Source organism: Alnus glutinosa, chromosome 11 (assembly GCF_958979055.1).
Source record: "Alnus glutinosa chromosome 11, dhAlnGlut1.1, whole genome shotgun sequence".
Taxonomy (NCBI): domain Eukaryota; kingdom Viridiplantae; phylum Streptophyta; class Magnoliopsida; order Fagales; family Betulaceae; genus Alnus; species Alnus glutinosa.
The window spans coordinates 2101895-2111133 of record NC_084896.1 but is presented as its reverse complement, the minus strand read 5'-3'; positions in this window follow the sequence as shown (position 1 = coordinate 2111133).

Here is a 9239-nt window from a genome sequence, read left to right as displayed (position 1 = left end):
AGTTAAATTTGACCCGGGAAATGTCAAATTTGTCAACAAAAATGGGATGTTGGAGGAACTCCCATACAGGAGTAGATTGCCATCTTCTGAGAGGATAAGTGTTGAGAGAGATGGGTCAGACGAAGGGTTTTCTCTATTTGCTAGCCAAACAGTGTCCTTCTCATCAAACCTTTTATACCATATGCCCAGGTAGATTTTCGATGAACTGCCACCTGGTTTGAAGAAACCGAGCTCAAAAGTGCTACCTTGAGATAATAAGGTGTCGCTTACAGAAAGAGACTGACCTGGCGAAAGGGTATCACCAGATATGGAGAAGCATGCTCTGCCATAAGAGAGGATTAGAAGCAGAACAAATAAGAGCCATGGCTTACTCGTCATGCTACCCATCCCTCTCTATAACTTGCAGTATCGCAGTGAGTAGTTACAGAAAACTTGGACTTTTTTTTTAATTTTTTTTTTTTCTCTGAGCAATACAGGAAGAAGGGGAAGGAGCAACAAACAAGAAGAAAGAAAAGAATACAAAGGAGGGTTCCAGGAGTGTACCCATAAGAATTGTAGAAAATGGCGGCAGCCATTTTGGACCAAGATGGGCTCTCTGATTGGCTTGCCTTTGGACTTTTGAAGCTTCCCAAGAAGGAACGCAGGCAAGATGGGCTCTCTGATTCTCTTGTGACAGTGTTCACTTCCAAAAGATTGCTGACTAATTCTTACAGATCGTTTGGAAAACGCTTACATCTTTTTTTGTCATGTACCTATTTTGAACATCACAAAATAATTTTTATAATAAATAAGTCTATTAAAATATTTTAAGCTCAAATTCAAAAGTTCTTAAGCAAGCCATCAAAATTAATTAAAATAAAAATTATATAATGGCTTCTTACACATTTATGACACTTTTCATACTGTTTTAGTCTACTCATAACTATTCTTCTCTTTCTTTTTTTTTTTTTTTTTCTTTTTTTTTTTTCCCACTATCTTCCATTTCTTTTTCTTTTTCTTCAAGCAAAAAATGCAAAAGCATAAGAAATACATTAAAAAGTACTAAGGGTCTGTTTGGGTAGACGATTTAAAAAAATGAGATTTAAAATTAGCGATTTGAAAATATGATTTTTAAAATTGTATTCTTTAAAATTGTGTGTTCTCAAAAAAGCACCCACTTATTTGGGAATTGAAGAGGCACAATTTTTTAAAAACTCAATTTTAAACGATTCATTTTTTTCGCATTTAATTTAAAATCACACTTTTTATCTACAAAATCGCAGTGTCAAACGCACTTTAAAGCTTGAAAGAGATTTGATATTCGATAAATCTTCGTCATCGTCTAGTTCTAACCTTTTTTTTTTTCTTCTCTTAACTAATTACATTGTATTGTGTTATTTTGGTGGGTCACACCCACATTGACAAACAACACAATTTGTTAAATCATTAGTCTATCCATAAGAATTGTGAGCCGCAGCCAGATTAGCTCTCTCATTGGTTTGCCTTTGGACTTTTCAAGTTTCCCAAGAAGGAACGCATGCAAGAAAGCGGACTTTTCTTGTGACAAAGTTGCCTGATTACTTAAATACGTATCGGATAGATAAAGGTAGTTCGAAAAATCTTAATACCTCTCAAATCAAGTCAAGAGTTTTTTTTTTTTTTTTTTTTTCAAACAAAATCAAGTCAAGAGTTGAATATTAATAATCTTTGCTTCCTTTATTCATCAACCTTATAAATTTATATAGAGTTATAAAGAAATGTGATAAACATAAACTACTCTCATAAAGATGCATGTATCCTATCACTAGCTAACACTTCATAGAGATGTTGTGATGTCTTGAATATTATTTATCATTTTAAGAATAAAATTTAATAGATAAATGACTCAGATTAATTTGACAACCAGAAAATATAGTAGGAGGCGCAGAGAATATTTTATGGTCCAAAGAAATAAATTATATAAAAGAAAGAAATGAATTAGAAAGGAAAAAGAAAATACAGTAAATAAAAAATATATACATATATATTAAAATAATGTGGTGCGTCTGAACGGCACAATAGGCTCATCCGTACGATGCCTCATGTAAGTGAGGCGGACAACTCATTCCATGTGTGTCCGGACGGCACTTAAGGCCCGTCCGGATGGGACCTATATTAAAAGGGCCAAACGCCTTTTTCTTCTTAGCAGCTTGGTTTTTTTTTTTTTTTTTTTTTTTTTCCCCCATTTCTCTACGGTTTTTCACCTTAAAACCGTGATTTCTTGAAATCCAGCCGTTCAATCTTAGATCCAACTTCGGTAATGTAATCCTCGAAGCCCAATCTACGTTTTGACCGAACGTTTTGAGGTAAATCGCTAAACTCACATTTTTGGAGATTTTTAATAAATCTTGTAAGAATGAGTTTAACTTAGTGTTTTCTTTAGATTTTGTGTGGTTTGAAGTTGCTAGGAGCTTCCTGAGCATTTGGTCTTGGCTTGGCGAACTTTTGGTAAGTTTTGTATAGACCTTAACTTTTGGGTATTTTGTTAAAGTGTTATTTGTGGTGTGATTAACCCTAAGTAATGCTTTTATGGGTTAACAATATTGGGTTTAAGAAAGTAATTAGAAATTATGGAAAAATATTTAGAAATTTTAGGATTTAATGGGTAAATTAGTAATGTAGCTTTTGAGCGATTCAAAATGCTACATAGGGTGGTTATTAGTTAGAATACTAAATAATACAACGTATTGTATTTTTAGCGGCACTTTGTGGTTGAACTTAGAGTCTTTTGGAATTGGGAGTACAAGCGATCTGAGGTGAGTATTCTACTCACTGAGAAAATGTACTTTTATGTAATTAAAAGATTGGTAAAATATATATTGTTTTATGAATCCGAACCGACCATATGATGAAATATATGTTTTGGATAATTTGAATGATTTTGATTATGTTCAAATTATATCAATGATGTTTAAGAGATGATGCATGAGTGAAGTGTATTGAATTGATTTAAAGTGTTTGAGTTTGTGTTGCAGTTGAGATTTAAATTATGCAAATTGTTTGAGAACATGTCATCAGGGACGGAGCTAGAAAATATTTTGAGCAGGGGCTAAGGCATTTTTGACAAAAAATAAAAATAAAAGTAAATAAACAAAATAAATTATACAAAATAAGTGTTTCATAATACTTATTTTAGAAGAATTTGCAGAAACTACAATATCAGAAATTGGGGATGATGCATCGATCACCAAGATTGGCATTTGAACTTTGTGCATTTTTTCTTTTGAAAAAGTCAAGTATTATATTTGGCTTTCCCATTATCTACAAATAAATTTACATGGTTATATTGGAGTCTTTAAAAAGTAAGAAAAAATATTTGTAAGTTAAAAATTAACAAATTTACATAAAAAAAACAATAGAATATAATAGCTTTCACGTGTCAAATTCTCAAATTAATTTTTTAAACTTATAAACTATAATAACTAATATTCTCAATATTCAATAACCATAATATTCAAATTACAACATCATTTATATTAGGAATTGAGCATAGAAAACTAACCTCAAAAAGTGCGACTTGTTTTGAGTGGTTTTACATTGTTTCTGTGTTCCGAATTAATTATTGTTCTATATTGTAAAAATCAGATTAAATCAACAATTTTTAAAATTAAAATTATATAATACTATAAAATAAAAGCTAAACAATTAATAGTTAGTGGGCAGAGTCAGGACAAAGGACTAGTGAAGGACTAGTGATTACTCTTATTCTAATTTCAAATTTCAAGAATCACGAGTGACAAGTTAGTGCCTAGTACCTAGTGGTGAAGGACACCACGGTTGCAGGTGTCTTTATTTTCATTAGGAGTTGTACAACTTGTTCTTTAATCACTTTTTTTTTTTTTTTTTTTTAGAGATACATGATTAAACAAATTACATCATAAAATAAAAAACACAACAGGGCCTAAGCAACCCAAAAAGAAAACTAGGAATGAAATTACACGAGGGCAATGCTTCCGAAGATGCGGGCCCAATAACTTGAGGTACGGATGCCACAAAGTCGGGGTCACCATTGAAGGTGATTTGAAACGTGTATTAAGTCATAAGGACTCAAACACTAAAACAGGGGTAAACAGGGGGAGAAGAATACAACACATAAGCCCAGAAAATCAATAAAAAAACAACAAACAACACAGCTGTGATGACCCCTTTTTTTTTTACAAAACGTAAAACGAGTCATCGCAGTGGCACGACTACGTGTCGCTCAGCCAACATATGGCACATGCCCCATAACATGTACCTGATAATCAGAGTATGACATATATCTATCTATGCAGCGGAAAACATAAATCTGAATAGCGGAAATTACAACTTATACATCTATCACAAATTAATTACATCAAAGAGCCATTTAACGTCTATCTGTATGAGTCTTATTAACACAATATTTACAAAACAACTATGACTTTACAAAGAATATGTGACACAAACGTCACAAGCTATACCAAACCTATAAAATAGTGGACAACCCGTGGTCCGACAATTACAACCGTCGCGGTGAGCTTCAGTCATAATATCCCAAGCACACTGGTACCAACCCACCGACTATACCGAAGTACCTGCAGCCAAAGAAACATCATCTACACGGTTGTGGTGGTATCCACATCCGCATAGGTGAAAAGAATGAGTTCACCGCCTTAGCATGAAACACACTAAGACCTCAGTGGTATAAGACTAACTGAGTTTTCACAAAGAACCAACCTTCATTTTATTTTTAGTCGTGCGAGCACTATATTAGCCACAATTTACCAATAGCTAATGTAGCAAACACCGTCTATTCAGAAAACATTTTAAACATACTATATAGCTGTGAAAACATGTAGAAGTTCCAGACATCCCTCCTTGGAAGTTCCTACATATAGACCCGTCTATAATAATACTTTTCAACGGTCACTCAGACGTACGTGCACACGATCACTCCATCACAGATATCACGTATACACATAGGTCTTAAGCAAAGAACATGGCATCTTACTCTTCCGTACTAGGATAACATCCTTCAACAAAACACTCACAACACCATCTCTAATCGTATTCCAGCTTCGTGCTTTGAACGTCTGTAGATCATGAGAGCACTAGAGTTACACTCAATCATGCTTACACGTCTTTCCTGATGAACAAGAACAGTCAACCTTCCTACTCATAGACATGCCATTACTCGCACCTGGGCAGTCATGTATCCATGTACTTTCAAGTTCAATGTATGCTATTAACACATGTGACCATCCGATAAAAATATACATAAGATATTTTCATGAAGACTCTTATGCATACCAATACGTCTAGCAAAACTACTCATAGCATAAAAACATCACTCATAAAATAATGCTATACATGTTATGCATGCCTCAATGTGTTGCTGATACTACCTCAATGTGCTGATACTGTTACTCTGCTGATACTGTTACTCTGATATGTATGCTCTATACTACATGCTCTATGTTCCGTGCTTGACCAGTATATATTTCACTATTGTATCATGCTGAAAACATGCAGTTGTGAAATCACATCCTCTCAAAACTAAACAAATCCAGCATTTTACCCAACACTTCGAAGTCATTCAAAACTTAGTTTCTTTATAAAATCTAAACAATTTCAACATGACATGTTCTCAAACAATTTGAATAATTTAAATCTCAACCGCAGAACTTAACACTTTAAATCTATTCAATACTTTTCACTCATACACTATCTCTTTAACATCATCGATATAGTTTAAACATAATCGAAACTAAACAAATCATCTCAAAGCATATACATTTCATCATATGGTTGGTTCGGATTCATAAACAATATATATATATTTTTATCAATCCAATACATATAAAAATATATATTTTCTCAATGAGTGGAATACCCACCTTGGCTGCATTGGACTCTTGACTCGAATACTCCCCATGTTCTCGTTACTTGAACTCTACATTGGAGAACAAGTCTACATCTCCAATCATGACACAGGCCTGCAAACATTGGTAACATTAGACTATGCTATTGAACCTAAACTTTATGACACATAAACTATCCGCTTGCTCACACGCCACATTACCCGTGTCTAGGTCTAGTTAAGTATCCTAAACTATTATTAGGTTATCATTTAGGTTTAGGCTAACATTTTATTTCACTTATTATCTTTAAAACATGTTATCATTGTTAATCCCTTTTTATAGTTTCTTGTTTATTCACCAAGTTAGTATTATATATATATATTTAAGTCACATACATGTATATGCATATGTATACATATATTCGTATACACATACAATACTTAAACCTAGTCCATTATTACACTATAATACTATGTGTACATAGATAAGTGAACTAAGTACTAAATCATTCATTTACCAATTGACTTTAAAGTCTATTTAGGTATTCCCATAATACCACTATTTTGTTTTTCTCGTCTTAAGGTTATTTAAGCTATTTACCATTTTACGGCATTCTCATTTTAACCTTATATTTAATACGTAATCCTTATTAACTTATTAGTTTAGTACCTCTCCAAGTAAATTCAAAACCTCGAACTGTGGCCTAAGATGAAGGAAAAACAACCCAAAACAGTGGCATGTGTGTGCCGACAGTTGATGACAATACCTATTATGGAAAGCTAACTCGAATAATCGAAGTAGAGTACTATGACACGATGAGGTATGTGCTATTCAAGTTTGATTGGGTAGACATTAGAAAGGATTGGGGATGGTCGAAGGATGAGTATGGTATAACACTTGTGAATTTCAAAAACCTGATACATACAGGAGAGAAGATTTTGGATGATCTGTACGTATTATTTTCACAGGTATCACAAGTGTACTATGTCCATGACGACAGGAACCCAGACTGGTGTTGCATATTAAGGACTAAACCAAGAAACGTGTATGACATTGGTCAGGGGGAAGGGAACAATGATGAAGGTCTCAACTATCATAAGAGTGAGCCTTTGAACTTGAACGTTAATCAGGATCCAAATGATGTTGACTATGTAGATGTTCAATGTGCCCGTAGCGACGTACTTGCAATCGAAGTAGTACAACCACAATAAAAGTAGCATGCATGTATGACTATTTATTTCTCAATAAACATAAGCTGATTTCAAATTATATTAAACATGTTGAGCGGCTTTTATATTTCCATGTAATCTGACACTTTATTTATTTGTGTATTTTGTAGACCGATATGGCATCATCAGCTTCGAGGAAGAGACTTTATACGCGGATCCCAACACGACTTTTTACACCTGAGTCACAACCATCTCAGTTTGTAGATAAGATGACACAAGACACTCGCCCACCTTCTCCGAGTGTATTTATTGAGGAGCCCGTACTTGACAGCCCACATACACCATTGGATACAGCCAACACTGGATTTGTAGAGTCTCCTCGTGATCTTGATACTCCAATAGTGCTACATGTGGATGACATGGCACAAGGTCCCAATTCTGGCATATTATTGGACAGTCGACAAGTTCGTACGATAGGTAGGTGTGTATATATATTGTTTCTAATATTTGACATCTGTTTAATTTAAATACAGATATAGATGGCAATTTTCACATAAGAGATGTAGGCTCTCCAAATGCCCTTTAGACAATACCCATCGGAGAGAAGGTTATAGTCGAATTTAATGGGACGTTGCAGCCAATTTGCACGAGTGGGTTGAAGTTTCGCTGGCTAGGAGCGACATATGTTCGAAGTGGGAAGTTTGTATGGTTAAGCGCCCCAAACTAGAGGACGGTAAATCCTCAAGCTAAGGAAGACCTATGGACTGCCCTGATGGTATGTAAAATGATGTGCAAATTTTAATACTCGCAAGCGGCATAGTGCATGCGCAAGTACGAGATCGTATCAACAGGGAAGTGTGTGTAAACAAACGAAAATCAATTTCTATTTAAATTAATCTAATTTTAACCTAGACCCAAAGAGGTGGATTTTTTTTTTTTTTTTTTGTAAACAAAATAAAAAACGAAATTTAAAATAAACAAGAACAATTTATAAAACAAACACTAAGGTATCGGAATTCACCAAACCAAATCAAACACCCTACTCTTGCATTCTATTCATAAATTCAACTTAATAGGCCCGATATTCAAATTCAAAACATGAAAATATTTGAATAACTCAACTCACAAATCACAACGATTATCCCCTTTTTTAATTGAAATCATCTATTGTATCCGGAAATCACAATAGATACCCCAATTTTAAAGAAATCAATTGATGTATCCATCAATTGAATTACACACATATATATAAATCATCAATCTAAAGAGATTGATCTGGAATTTGAATATAAATAAATATTGAATTTATGAATATCATGACAAGAGCGAAGGTGTTATCATTGATGAGGTTTCATCCTCAACCTTAGTTGAGGATTTTAGCCTCTCATGACTAAAAACACCGAGCAATCTTGAAATGAAATCATAATAATAAAATAAAACGAAAAGAAAAAGGAAGAACAAAAGAACAGAAATAAAAGAAAACAACAAACGAAATAATAGAAAAGAAAGAGAGATCGAAAAATTAAATAACAATAAACTAAAAGTGCTATGAATTAAAATTGATAAGGAAAAAAGAAGAAGAAGAACTAAAAATTTAAATATTATAAAAGTAAAGCGATAAAAGAAAAGAAGAACAAAAAAAAAAACAAATAACTTTGAATTAAAATAATATAAGAACAAAGTAACACTTACAAAAGAAAAGACAAGAGCACCTTACCCCTCAAAAACGTTAAGGTTTAGGGCCATATTTTCAAAATGGCACCTCTACCCCTCAAAAACCCTAATAAAAGAAAAGAATGCTAGGGTTTGGAGTGTCTGCAGCAGCTAGGAACAAGGGAATTCATGCTCTTCTATTGCGGGGCATTTATGAATTATCTTTCCAACGCCGCTAATTTCACTTCAATCCAATACTTGAGCTAAAAGTTATGATCAAAATATTATGACTTGTGCAGAACTTGAAATTTAATCCAATCCGATTTTGACTTCCAAAATTTGCATTTTTTTTCACTTTAAAACTTCCGTTTTCTCTCCATGATCTGCAAAATACCAAAATACAAAAACTAACCAAAAAATTAGAAAATAACAAAATTAAAGGTCTAACTAATGCAAATTAAGGGGTCCAAATATACAAAATTTGGCACTCATCATAAAACAAGTCAGTTACAGATTTATTGCATTGAACATATATTACATGTACATAGCATCTAATTGGTTTTTTTACTAATTTGTT